Genomic DNA, 15062 nt, shown 5'->3' with positions numbered 1-15062 from the left:
TATCCTGCACATAGTAGGTGTTTGCTAAGTATCTGTTGATTTAAATATGAGCTTAATAGTGATTTATACAGTTTTCAAAAAAACTAGTCTATATTAGGAAAGGAGGTATACAGAAAATAGGCAATGACTGCATTTTGAATAGTTGTTTGCCTTAAAAAAAGAAGAATGATTATTTGGTTAGAAGCAAGTTGGTATTTGGGGAGGGCTTCTCATGTCAGGTTGGGTTCTAAAATTAGTGTATAATAAAACTTAATCTAGAAAATGCCTTCCAGGACGTGATGTGATAAGCACTAGGTATTATACGCAACTGATAAATTATTGGACGTGATGTGATGGACACTGGGTGTTATACGCAACTTATAAATTATTGAACACTACATCTGAAACTAATGATGTACTCTATGTTGGCTAATTGAATTGAAATAAGGACAAAATCCCTTCCATTAACCATAAAATTTAACATACCTGTTTGAGTATAAAACCTATTTCCAAAGGGAGGGATGAAAGGAAATTCTCTATGTAAATATCTGGGCCTCAGATCCATCTGTTTTGAAGAACCTATCAAATTTCCAGGTGAATGGAGCCTACGGGGAGACATGCAAAGGTTCCAGCTTGTCCACGGGGTTGACTCCATTCTGGCTTAATATTAAATCTCTGTAACTGTAATGCCTAAGAAATGCCCAATACTCTGAGGATTAAACATAACAAGGATTCATATATTCTGTGTCTTATAGGGATCGGATACTGAAGTCAGGGGCTCCACTGCCTTTTGTCCCATAAGGAGGGGTTTTGTGATGTGAAGGGACACTGGGAGTCGGTGGCAGTTCTTTGATTCAGTCAGATTACTTGAGAGTTGCTGTGGCCCCACTGGAGAGGGGTTGCACAGAGAGGTTTTGATCCAGTTCGAACTGTTCGATGAAGGTCTGTTTGGTTGATTACTGGTCTCCGATCACAACATATTACAGCATGCCAGGAAAACCAGGATATCATTTATGTTTGGAATTTGATTTCACCTTGTCCTGGTTCTTGGAGGAGTCTGTGCAGTGTTTTAAGATGATCACAAGAGCACTGCTACTAGCCATATTGTTGATAAAAACTGAATGATTGAGAGCATGGAGTCCATGAACTCCACGAATCTTTGTGCTCTTCTCATTTAATTCCACCTAATATTTCCAGCCAGAGTGGAATATGATGAGGCCCTTTCCAACAGGCCTGGTATTTGCTGAGGGCAGAGCAGCTGGACCTCCACAGACTGAATCCTCGGGAGTAAGAGTCCTCTGTACTGCCTCTCCAGCCAGCCTCCTCTGGCCAGCCTGCCATGAATGCTACTTTCCTCCCAGCCATGTAGCCCACCACGCGAGTTCCACTTCATTTACAAAATGTGTATACTGACCCTTCCTCTGAGTGGTTGCGATCTGGTGTGTGAACGTGCTGACTGTGTATGGTGTTTGCCTGTTGCCGAGAAGCCCTATACACAAATGTACACAGCATCCCATCACTATTGAGGTGGCAGGTGCCCTCCCGTCTTAGCCCGAAGTGCAGGCTCAAAATCCACTGGCGTGGGTTCTGCTGAGTTAGTGTACTGTGCACAGATGAGTAATTTACGTGAGAGAGGACCTCAAAAGGGGAGCAAAACTGGATAGATCCTGTGTGTGTGCTGTGGACTGAGTAATGTCCTCCCCAAATTCCTGTTTTGAAACCCTAACCCCCCCAGCATGATGGCATGAGGAGTGGGTTTGAAAGTAGTTGGGTCCTAAGGGTAGGACCCTGCTGGGATTAGCGCTTTTTTACAAGAGACACAAGAAGATCTTTCTCCTTGCCATGGGAGGACACAGCCAGAAGGCAGCCTTCTGTAGCCAGGAAGGAACTCTTAACCAGAACCTGACCACGTTGGCACCCTGGTCTCAGACTCCTAGCTGCCAGACTGTGAGCAATAAATGTCTGTTGTTTAAATTGCCCAGCCTATCGTATTTTGTTATAGTAGCCAGAGCTGACTAAGACCGTGTGTTCCCAGAAAACGTTTGTCTAGAACATAGTGTCATCCTTCAGGGTAATAGTCTTAACGCTGACTCATGTCCTTATATGGAAGAATCAGTTTACAGCAGGACAAATGAGTGACAATTTCAGACAGGGCCAACATTAGTGTTACGTTAATGCAATGTGCTGCTAGCATGAGGGCCTGAGATGTTTTCTTTTTTGTAAGGATGCAATTAAATGAATCTTTTGGGAGAGAGTGGCTGTGTTGCCATGCAGTTTGAACGTGGTATGCATGGGATTGGGTTTTGAATGCAATTGCACCATATGTACCTTTTTTGAAGAAATGGTTCTGGTTTTTTGTTTATTTTGAGACTCTAAGATAATTCAAAACATCTCTTACAGAAAAAGTCTATGATCATTTGCTCTCACTGAAATTCTTAGATTCTTAGATTCTGTTTTTTTCTTTAAAAAATCAATTTGTTACAAATTTTAAATGTTGTCAGTCATTCCCCCACCCCGGCCTCTTTTCTGGAATTGCAGTTCTCCGTGTAAAAAATTTGTAAGGAGTTGTAGTGCTTGTATGCTTATTTCTCTAGTAAAAATGATTCACTCCATTCATTTTTATTTCTCCTATTTTTTGCACTCCTTGTTCTTCCGTTATATATTTGGCTCTTAGAGTTTTTTCTGTCTCTTTTAGAAGTTCTGTCACCTTTAGAGTATATACAAGAACAACTTAGAAACACACACAAAACATTTTCCACAAAGTGAAATTTCCTGCATGAGGAGTTTATTGTGTTACTGAGCCTGTTATAGGGAAATGTAATCAGCAGATAATAAGAATGAGAAATGGGAACATTCCCCCCCTTCTCTCTACCATTTACACTGATCAGTTTACCTTTGGTTATCTGCTATGTGTAAAATGTAACATGATAGCTGATAAAGCTTATTTCAGAGTTTGAAAGCACACGTCATTCTAATAGCACAGATGGGCATATGTTTCCACTAGGTATCTGGGAAGAGCTGACAAGTCCATAAAAATAGACTTTATGGAATGGGTAGCTGCTACCCTGTCCATTTCCCATCATAGACTTCATAATGTACCTGTTGGCCAGGTGTTTTTGTTTTAAGGCACCTCACGTCCTTTTCAGAAATGGGGATATCAATTAATAAGTAAGTCACCAAATAAGCAGAGCGATATGGTCAGTTTTTTGTTTTGTTTCGTTTTGTTTTTCAGGATCAGCACAGTACTGCCACCAAAGGTAGAGTCATAGTTGTGTGGATCAGGGTCAGGAGCATTCTGGATCATTTTTTGGGTTGGCATTTGGAGCTGAAAGCCCAGTTCTGCCGTGCAAGGAAGCCCATCTGCCGACCGATCCGCCATTAGAGCAAGAACAAGAGGAACTCAAGGAGCGCAGCGTGAACGCCTCCTGTCAGGCTGATGCTGCAAACAAGCGGGTGGTTGATAGAGCAGGGGCACAGCCCGCCCTCCCCGTGCAGGAACCCAGAGAGCAGCCTCATCTGGCCCCTCTTGCTGTTTCACGGGCCTCCACCAGCAGCCACACTTCATTTCAACTTGGCAAAAGAAGATTTACCCAGAGTCTTTGGATGTGTACAGCCTGGGCATGAACCAGTTTGTCCCGATCTGCAATTCGAATACACCACTACATCTGGAAACTCCTACTGGATCTCACTGTATCCGTTTGTACGTGTCCAATACTGGGTCAAGGTAGTGAGCTCTGGTTGATGTGTGTGGTTAGTCAGCTCTAGGGTCTCTGTAATGAAGTACCACAAATCGAGTGGCTTAACAGAAACTAGTGTCATAGTTCTGGAGGCGAGAAGTCCCAGATCAAGGTGTCCGCAACCATGCTCCCTCTGAAGGCCTTAGGGAGGGATCTGTTACAGGCCTCTGTCCTGGCTTCCTGTGGTTCACTGGCTTGAGGCAGCCTCACTCCAGTCTTCTCATGGTGTTCTTCCTGGGTGTGTGTGTCCAAATGTCTCCTTTTTATAAGGACACCAGTCATATTGTGGCCACACTACTCCATTGTGACCTCATCCCAAGTAATTCCATCTGCAACCACCCAGTTTCCAAGTAAGATCATATTCTGAGGTAACTGAAGTTAGGACTTCAACATAGGGATTTGGGCACCGGGGGTGGTGGTGGGGGAGACACAATTTGACCCATAACAATGCAGTTGGCATGAAGAAAATCAGCTTAGGGAGGGTTAGCACCAGTAGAATCCTAGAAAATTAATTATTAGATACAACCCTCTAAGGAGATTCGTGGGCAGTATAGAGCACATGATTTTTAAAATTAAATTAGGTGAAGTGTCTTCCAAATGTTGTGCAATAATTAAAGATCTTTTAATCCCCAAATGGCCCTTCTTTCTCTGAATCTCTGCCATCATGCTAGCTCCAGTTCACCTTTATCGCCGTCAGGAAATCTTCCTAGCTGTTCTCACCCGTGCACGGCTAGCTCCGCACTTGTCGCCTGCACCCCTAGCCTTCTGTGACTTGGTCCATTCTGTCTCCTGACTTTTCTTACCTGACATTTGAAATGTACATACCTCCTTATGTTTTTATCATGTCATGCATTTATTAGCTGCCTGGCATTTATAGATTAACACTTTCTGGTTCTGTAAGTAAAAGGAACTCGGATACCTAGGCCCATGAAACTTTTCTGAGATACAAATTGTAATCACCTGAATTTTGAAGAGTGGATGTGTGAATGTGTGGGGGTTGGGCTGTGGTGTGAGGTGGTAATGAGTAACTGAGTTACGCAGTGCCTCGCTGACCATTCCTTACTCAAAAGTCAAACTAGCTGCTGTGTTGCGCTTTGATAATGTAAGCCTTTTGAAGGTAATGTATATGCAATCATGAATTTAGGAATTTAGAAGGTTCCCAGAAATATAAGATTCTATTGGTCTTGTCTCTGTAATATGGTTATACGCTCCTCGAAGGCAGGAACCTTCTCTTTTCCTTCTTAGTGCCCAAGAGACTGCTGTGGGAAGGCATTCTTAATTTATTATCTTGGTTAGTGAAGCCGGAAGTTGTCGTAATGTAAATAAGGTAAAGAGAGAAATATTCTTTTCAATAAAGTAAAATGTGTTATCTTACTCTGCTAGACTCAACATATATTTTAAGAGTAAACATTTGCCATGGTTGTCTGATGGGGTTTGCCATTTTAATTTTGAATAGTATGTGAAATATACTTTTAAATGTAGAATGAGGGAAAACTTTAAGCATTTTTTAAAAAATTAAGTGAAACAGGAGTATGCAATATAAAATTATACAAGTCTCACATAGGAAGACAGAATATATTAAATATCTTAATGGGAAATCAATATTTAAATATATTATTTCCCCCCATTATAATTTGGAATGGTCTAGACATTGTACTTTGTGTCTGCAATGCAGAAATGTCTTGATGATGAATTCACTTAATACCTACATGTATTATCCTATGTTCTTGCAGTTAATTGAATAAACAAATTTAGTCAACATTTGCCACGAAGTTACAGGACATAGTATGATTAAATAATGCTGTATTCCTAACTCCTGCTAAATATGAGATATATGATATATCTCATGAGATATATGAGATATATGATATATCTCATGAGATATATGAGATATATTGGAATTTTTGTAACGATATTACTTAGGTTTAAAAGTTTACTGTAATCCTGCAAGGATTTTAAGAAATCATCATGAGGTAAGCCTGCCACCTGCTGGTCATGATTTGTCACTTCATTTTACATTTCAAATAAATTTGGCATTTTTCATTACAGCCTAGGAATGTAATACAATATTCTTACATTCTGACCATTGTCATACCCACAAGGCTTTCATGTTGATTCTTCCTTCTTGATGACCACTGATAATAGATCTATAGCAGTGTATTTCTGAGTCTTTGATAAGTCTAAGTTTGATTTTGGCTTCTTTCTCTGAGCCATTGTGTGCCAAGAATGGGTGAGAGGTCCCTAAATGTTGTTAAACCTCCTGCAGATTTGCACTCCTCTGCCCCTTCTTTCTCTGATCACTCTTGCTCAAGCATACTGGTAATGCTTCTGTGTCGCCTTGTGGGAACCCAGTCAGCAGCTGCCCCCATTCATCTGGCTGGCCCTGAGCCCAGCCTTGGAGTCATTCATCGCTCAGGCCATCCAGAAACTCAGTTTCCTCATTTGTAAAATAGGGCTAATAATTCTGCTTCCAGTTGTTTTGAGCATTAAATTAGGTGAAAGCATTCAATTAGTAAAAAGCACTTAGCTTCATTATTATTATTCGTTAACCTGATAAGATTTTACTGTATGTCTATTATCAGTAGTTAGGAGACTCACCAAGATTTAACACTGTGACTTTTCACCTCAGCTATACTGTTGTATCCATTTTTTTATCCTTGTTTTCTTCCCTTTTGTACTTTGAAGACCCCCTTCTTTGTAGCTGGACTTTGCAACCCCAGGGACTAGGAATTGAGCACATCACCATTACCATGACAGAAATCATCTGGAGGCTGGAGAGAAATGCCCCCATGGGTCCTCCAAACATTTGAAGATTTTCTAGCTTCACTTGTATGTTAATTAGTCCGCACTCATTAAACCTAACTTTGTATTTGCTAAAAAGAGGGGATAATCATTACGACTACTTCAGTAAAGGAGAGCAAGTGGTGTAATTAGTTCAATAAATGTTAATTAAGTGCTAACCATATGCACTACAGGGAGAGGTGCTGGGTACAGAGGATCAGGAAAAGAGCCTTTGTTCCGAAGCAGTTCACAAAAATCTCTGAACGTTTTAATTCCAATAACAGGTTAGCATTCCTTATAAAATGTCACATTTGGATTTCCCAAGGATTCTTTTTTACCTTTTTAGGTCTTAGAGGCTTCCATTGCCTGAAATTTCTCATATTTCCCTTCTCTCCTCAGTAGAGTTGACAGATGTATCTCCTAGATGGGTCCTTGGCTATCCTGCATAAACAGTGCTCCCAGTGTAAATTACGCACTTGGCAATCACATTCATCTTTTTCAATGCAGTGTTTAGCAAGTTCCTGCTACATGGGAAGTGTTCCATAAACATTTATTTTAATTATTCAAAGAATTTTGAAGTTGTCAGGATACTATTTAATTTGAAAATGCTCAGCAATTGAAGTTTGGGAACAGCAGACAGCGTGTGCATCATTTGGTGTTGTTGGGGGAAAGAGAAGGTGGAGCAATGTCTGGGAACTGAGACTGACATCCAAGAACTATTATCTGTCTACCATTTGTTTTTCTTAGACCTGAGCCCCTTGGAGCTCAGAGTCAGCCCCAGGCTGTGGCAGGTTGGTAGCTGAAGCATTTAGAGTTGTTGATAATAATTTTATTTTTACTTATTAGAAAAGGAGTGCATGTTCATTTCAGCTAATCAGTAAAAAGATACAAGGGACAAAACCTCACCCATAATTACATGACCCAGAGATATTGCTTGTCCACATTTTCATGTAAGTCACCAGGCTTTCTATAATGAACACAGCTATGTGCAATTCTTTTCCTCTCATTCTTTCTAAAACCCACGCCAGTCAGGTTTAAAGAACCGCCTCCACCTCACAGAACTGCCTTTGTCCAGGTCACCAATGACCTCCACACTATGTGATCCAGTGGGTTTCAATTCTCACCTGTCATTTATGTGATCCAGTGGGTCAATTCTCAGCTGTCAGCTAATCGACCCATCAACAGCACTTGGCATAGGTGGCCATTCTCTCCTCCTTGCTGCTCTTTCCCCTCTGGCTTCTGGGGTGCCAGGCTGGCTTGGATGTTTCTGCCTCATTGGTTCCTCCTCAGCAGACGTGGCCTCTTCTTTCCTGCAGCCTGTCCACGTTGGTTTGCTTTAGGCTTGGTTCTTGACCTTTTCTCTCTCTACATTTGGTGATCATTCATGCTCAAGGTTTAAATGCTGTCACTTGCTGATGACCCCCAAATCTCATCTCCAGCCCCAACTTCCCCACCAAATTCCAGACTGACATTTCCAAGTGCCCACTGCACATCTCCATTTGCATGTTTTATCAGTCGGGAAAACAGAAGACTATGCATGCTGATTATGAACTGGAAGTTTAAACAATGGCTAGAAGGCCATTGGTTAGAAGAAAGGACAAAAAATTGTCACTTGTGTTTCAGCCTGCAGCAAGCACAGGTCTGGAAGCTATGGCAGATTTCAGGATCCTCCCACCTACTCCTTCCTGGAATAGTTAAGTCCTGAAGCTACTGTGAATAACAAGCACCTATCCCCAGGTGAGCATTTTTCCCAAAGCTCAAACCAAAGCCACTTGGAACATCACTCTCATTGGCTAACTAATGGAGAAGGGGATTCTGGGAAATGTAGTCCTGGCCTCTTCTGGGCAGATACTTTAGCTGAGGGTGCCAGTGATGATAATTTGAAAATGATCTAGCACAAATGTGGTAAATGGCTCAAAAATAACACATCCAAAGCTAAATTCCAATTCTTTCTTTCAAACCAGCCTTCATCTGCTGCCTTCATTTTTGTTATTGTCAACTCCATCCCCCAGTTGCTTAGACCCCAAACTTAGGTTTTTGATTCCTCTTTTCACACCTCACATTCAATCCATTAGGAAATCCTGTTGGCTCTATCTTTGGAAATCTGGGCACTAACTTCTCCTAGCCACCTATTCTGCTGTTTCTTGTGTCTGAGCCATTGTCCTCTCTTGCCTGGATTACTGTGCTAACCTTTAAACAGCCTCACTACTCTCCCCTCCCCCCCACTCCCCACCCCTGCCCCAGTTCAGCAGCTAGAGCCACCCTCTGAAACAGGAGATCATCTCTCTCTTTGGTCACATTCCCACAATGGCCTCCACCCCTCATGGAGTGAAAGCTGAAGTTCTGACAATGGCCAACAGGGACTGTTGCTACCTCACCCTCCTCTCCTAATGCATTCCCTCTTGCTTGCTTTGCTGCAGCCACACTAGTGTCCTCACTGTTCCTTGAGCAGGAGGTGGCTACAACATGCTTTGGGGGCTTGCTGTTCTGTCAGATACCCACCTGGCTAATTCTCTTTCTTGAGTCTTTGTTCACCTTCTCACAGGATTAAGCAGCATGGGGGTGCCTAGGTGTCACAGTCGGTTGAGCATTAACTCTTGGTTTTGGCTGGGGTAACAATCTCACAGTAGGAGCCATGCATTGGGTTCTGCTCAGCAGGGTGTCTGCTTGGGATTCTCTCTCTCCCTCTGCCCCTCCTCCCACTTGCATTCTCTCTCTCTCCCTCTCAAATAAATAAATGTTAAAAACAAACAACAACTGCAGCATGCCTCTCCCCAGCACTCTCATATTCTCATCTACAAAACCCTTGCATCCCCTACCCGTGGCCCTTTTTACCTTCTAACGTACTGTAAGATGTTCTTATTTATTATGTTTATTACTTATGGCCAATCTCCCATGCTAGAATGTAAGCTCCACAATAATGGGGATCTTTATTCACTGGTATCACCAACCCTTAGAACTGTGTCTAGAAATACGGACATTCAATAAACATTAGTTACATGTATGGGTATATCCTTTGTCAAGCAAAACAATTAGACCATGATGTATAAACCATTTTATAAAACTCTTGCATAATATTTTAAAATATTTTTCCATGTCAATAGACATATAGCTCAAATACTTTTTTCTAATTACATTGTATGCCACTATCTGGCAATTTTCATTAGTATGTTTAATTAATTAATTTATGTTTTTTTTTAAAAAAGATTTATTTATTTATTTTAGAGAGAGAGAGCTTGCAGGGTGGAGGAGTAAAGGGAGAAGGAGAGAGAGAAACTCAGGCCGACTCCCCATGGAGCACAGAGCCCAATGCCAGAGTTGATTTCATGATCCTGAGATCATGACCTGAGCCAAAATCAAGAGTTGGACACTTAGNTATCTCTGTCAAATAAATAAATAAAATCTTTAAAAAAAAAAAAAGAGTTGGACACTTAGGGGCGCCTGGGTGGCACAGCAGTTAAGCGTCTGCCTTCGGCTCAGGGCGTGATCCCGGCCTTATGGGATCGAGCCCCACATCAGGCTCCTCTGCTATGAGCCTGCTTCTTCCTCTCCCACTCCCCCTGCTTGTGTTCCCTCTCTCACTGTCTGTCTCTATCTCTGTCAAATAAATAAATAAAATCTTTAAAAAAAAAAAAAGAGTTGGACACTTAGGGGCGCCTGGGTGGCACAGCAGTTAAGCGTCTGCCTTCGGCTCAGGGCGTGATCCCGGCCTTATGGGATCGAGCCCCACATCAGGCTCCTCTGCTATGAGCCTGCTTCTTCCTCTCCCACTCCCCCTGCTTTGTGTTCCCTCTCTCACTGTCTGTCTCTATCTCTGTCAAATAAATAAATAAAATCTTTAAAAAAAAAAAAAGAGTTGGACACTTAACCAACTGAGTCACCCAGGCACCCCTTAATTAATGTATTAATGGTAACATCTTTTTAAAAAAGCTTTATTGAGATGTAATTCACATACCATAAAATGTATCCATTTAAAGCGGATCCAATGCCAACACATAATGATTTATTTATTTATCTAATATTATTTCTTTTTTTTAAAAGATTTTATTTATTTATTTAAGAGAGAGAGAGCAAGAGAACATGAGTGGGGGATGGACAGGCTGGGGCAGAGGGAGAGGGAGAAGTAGACTCCTGGCTGAGCAGGGAGCCTGACATGGAGATCGATCCCAGGACCCTGGGATCATGACCTGAGCCAAAGGCAGCCACTTAACTGCATGAGCCACCCAGGCGCCCCCCAATACATATTTATTGAGAGCATGCTATCATCTGCCCAACAGTGATACCCTCTAAGGATATAGCTGTGAAGAAAATGGACATAGTTTCTGTCCTCACAGAGATTATGGTCTGGGAAGAGAAGAGGACTGGCAAACATTAACTAAGCACTGCACAAATAATTACTTACTATTGTGGTGAGTGCTACAAAGACAAAGAGGGTGCTATATGAGTCACTAACAGAACGCCCTGATCTCATCTTGGGGGTCAGGGCAGTGTTTTTCTCAGGAAGAGGAATTTAAGCTGAGCCTATAGGATGAGTAGGAATTAGGCAAATGAAGTCGGGCCAAGTGGGGCACTAGAAGGAAGGTTGTTATGACTAGATCTCTAGGCTGTTTCATTCTTTCATGAATATATGTGGTGATGAGGGTCTTTAAAATACTTCCTTATGGTAAATTCTTAGAACTAAAATTGCTAGGTCAAAATGTATGCAGGTTTTCTCTCTCTTCTTCCCATCCCTCCTTCCTTCTTCCTCTCGTTTCTTAAAATTTTCCATGTATTATGTTGCTGGAAGGATGGAAGTTTAGGTGTCTAGGGAATTTCAGGACCCCTGTTATTTTGCTGCTTCCTTCCCAAGATGGGATTCAGATGGGGCTCAAGGAGTCTTGGAAAAGAAGACCCTGTAGCAGGTCTGCGAGCTGAGGTTGGCAGACGGTTGAAATGCCACAAGCATGAAGAGCCTCAAATGATCTGAACTTTCAAAGCAGTTTCCAATATGTCTGAAGTGTAGTAAGAAATGTTTTTACTTTCTCTTTATGTAGTTTCTTCCTTACACATAAAATTATTAAGAGCTTCATTAAGTTCTAATTTGGGTTGCTTTTTCAATGACTCTAATGAATACTTGGTTGCAGTATCTGGATAATCTAGCTATTTCAATACCAAGTGTTATTGAAATTATGACCATATTTCAAGTTAGTACTTAAATTTTCAATTTCAGTTATAATTCCAAATAAAAGAGGACACAAAACATTTTGCAAAATTAGTGAAATAAACTGGGAATAAAAAAATCTGAAAGCAGGAATAGGAAAGAAAAGCAAATTAGCCAAGTCAGGCTAATAAGATTAATAAATAAATGGGTTACATATTCAAATCAAGTGAGAGTAGGAATCCTCTAATACTTATTTCACCTTAAATTCATTGAGTAGCCTCTTTACATTCAATTTCATTTGAGAAATTGTTTTGCTTCTCTCTTTCCTCAGGTATCTCCATGAATTTCCCTTTACTTTATTCATTTACTCCCCTTCAATGCTGTGTCGTCAGGGATTTCTTTCTTGACTGTCCTAATCAAAAGAGAAGGTCTTGTCTCCAGACTACTAAGTGGTCTCCCAGCTTCTACCCTTGCTCCATTCCCATCCATTTTCCATGCTGGGGTCAGAGTGACCTTTAGAAAACCAAGAACAGCTCATGCTGTTCTCCTGATTAAAACCCCCCAGTGGCTTCCCATTTCCATCAGAATAATTCAAACTCAAGACCCTACCTAGTCTGTTCCCCTCACCCTCCCATCTCTCTGACATTTTTTTTTAAGATTTATTTATTTATTTTACATAGAGAGAGAGAGAAAGTGTGAGCAGGGGGAGGGGCAGAGGGTGAAGGAGAAAGAATCCCAAGCAGACTCCCCTCTGAGCACGAGTCTGATGCAAGTCTCAATCCCAGGACCCCAAGATCATGACCTGAGCCAAAACCAAGCGTTGGCTGCCCAACTGAATGAGCTACCCAAGTGCCCCCTCTCTGACTTTTTATCTTCTACCACTTATGTTATGGGCTGAATTGTGTTCTTCTAAAATTCATGTGTTGACATCCCAACCCCCAGTACCTCAGAATGAGACTATATTTGGAGATAGAGGGAATTATGTTAAAATGAGGTCATAGGATGGGTCCTGATTAATATGACTGGTGTGACGGATGTCCTTATAAGAAGAAGAAATAAGGGCACAGCCACATACAGAGCAAAGGCCAGATGAAGACACAGGGAGAAGGTGACCATCTGTATGCCAAGGAGAGAAGTCTCAGAAGAAATCAACCCTGCCACACCTCAGTCTTGGACATTGAGCCTCCCAAACTGTGAGACTATAAATTTCTCTTCAGCCACTGGTCTGCATTACTTTGTCATGGCAGCCGAGATTCTAATACATCTTGGTTTACTCTTTAGCCTCTCTGAGGTCTTTATAGTTTCTCAAACAAATCAAGTGCTGTCCCTTCTCAGGGCCGTTGACCCCTCCCTCCAGTTCCCTCTGCATGGAGTGCTTCTCACGGATAGCTACCTGGCCCATTCCCTCATTGCAGTCTGCTTTCTGCTCAACTGTGACCTGTTCCAGGGGCTTCACTGAGCCCTCTTTTAAAAATAGAACCCCAACTCTATCATTATCTATCCTTCCACCCTGTAAGTACTTATCACTATGTAAAATACTTTATTACTAAATTTCTTTGTTGTCTGTCTTTCTCCCAACTCTTGCCCCAGTTGTAGGCTCTGTGTTTTGTTCACTGCTGTATGTTGAATGCCTGGAATAAGTAGACACTCAATAAATATTTCTTACTGAATGAATAAAATGAATAGATGAAATTTTAAATCCTAAAGCATAAAAGTAGGGTAAGTAAATACATACTCATCAAGACATACCTTTCTTTAAAATGGCATTTTCATAATTACCAGTGGGCTCTGGAGAAAGGAGTTGTAGTTTTTTATTTCAGATAACTTAAAACCTTAATAAACACACCTCACCAGTTAAAATTTCATTGATATTTGATTTTTATTGACTTCTAGATTCTCAAAAAAGTGTAATTAAACCTATTTTTGATAAAGTTAGTAATTTCCACCCACAAGAGATTTAATTGGCGTTTGAAAAAGGAATTTGAAGATATACCATGCTGTACAAGTATTATATGGAAAACATTAGAGACTCTCTTACATGGAGGAGAGGAAATTGCTAAAGTTGACAAATATTCAAATTTAATCAAAAGGAAACCATACCAAGTGACAGCTTCCATTTTAGGCCAATTTGCAATACCTGTATTGATTACCACGAAGACCCAATGTTCCAGCTACTTCTGTTCATTGTGGACCATGTTTAGTGACACCGTGGTTTCCACACAGAAGCTCCATAGACTAATACTTGGAAATTAACCTATGTAATTTTGTTACCAGATCCAAATTGACTATGGTGGTATGGATATGACTTTCATTTTGATTTCCCCCCTGGCTGTTCCTAGATCTTTCTACCATTGCCTTTAGAAACCTCTGCTTATCTAACTGAAAAAAAGCTGTGACTAGTTTGCTTGAGGTATTAAAAATGAATTAATTTAAAAAAATTTTAAAGGTAGAGCCATGTTACAGAATATAAGAAAAAAATTACCCAATTGTTACTTTTTAGGTAGATATCTTCTTAGTTTTTACATAGCTGCAATTAGAGTATACACTTTCATACCCTGAATTTTCATACCATATTATATATAATCATTTTATCATAATGCTTTGTAAAATGAATGATACTCCTTCATAACGGTGTTTTAGTGGTTGCCTAAAACTTAGTTAAGCAGATGAACCATAACTGAAATAACTGTTTTCTTATCCTGAGACCTTTAGTCACAAAACCTCTCCCTCTACCCTGGGCTTTTTGCCGTTTTAAATTACAATTACTATCTTCATATTTTTTTTTACTTTCTTCCATATTTTGGGTAATTCTTTACCATAAATGTCCATAATGGTGTTTGTGGTGGGTGGGAAAGGGTTAACTCAGCAGCTCTGGGTCATTCAAATAAGGCACATTCCAAGAAAGGGGCATTTTGGTGACTGGCCCCTGATTGGCTCATGGGAACTTAGCTCTTGGAGTATTCTCACTGATGAGTGTTTTGCAGGTCTTGGGTCTTGAGCCATGCGGTAATTGGTAATTGTTTTTCTAGATGGTTTATACTAACAATGTGATTTACAGCAAACACCTGATTTTCCCCTGTGGGTGTGCGGCTTCAGTAACCGAGGTCCATCATGAGGCACAGTATGTCTATGTGACTGACCCCCCATAAAAACCTTGGGCAAGCAGGCTCAGGAGAGCTTCCCTCATTGACCACACTTTGCACTTGTCACACATCATTGCTGAATGAATTAACCATATCCAGTGTGACTCTGCGAGGAGGGGACTCAGAGGCTCCTGCCTGCCTTCCTCCAGACTTTGTCCCACGTACCTTTCCCTGGGAGATTTTACTCTATCCTTTTTGCTGCAATAAATGGCAACTGTGAATACAACTTCTGGATCCTCTTGGTCCCTTTAGGGGACCCTTCCCTTTAGGGAAGCATCAAGC

The sequence above is a fragment of the Ailuropoda melanoleuca genome, chromosome 5 (assembly GCF_002007445.2).
Source record: "Ailuropoda melanoleuca isolate Jingjing chromosome 5, ASM200744v2, whole genome shotgun sequence".
Lineage (NCBI taxonomy): Eukaryota > Metazoa > Chordata > Mammalia > Carnivora > Ursidae > Ailuropoda > Ailuropoda melanoleuca.
Note: the sequence above shows the minus strand (reverse complement) of the source record.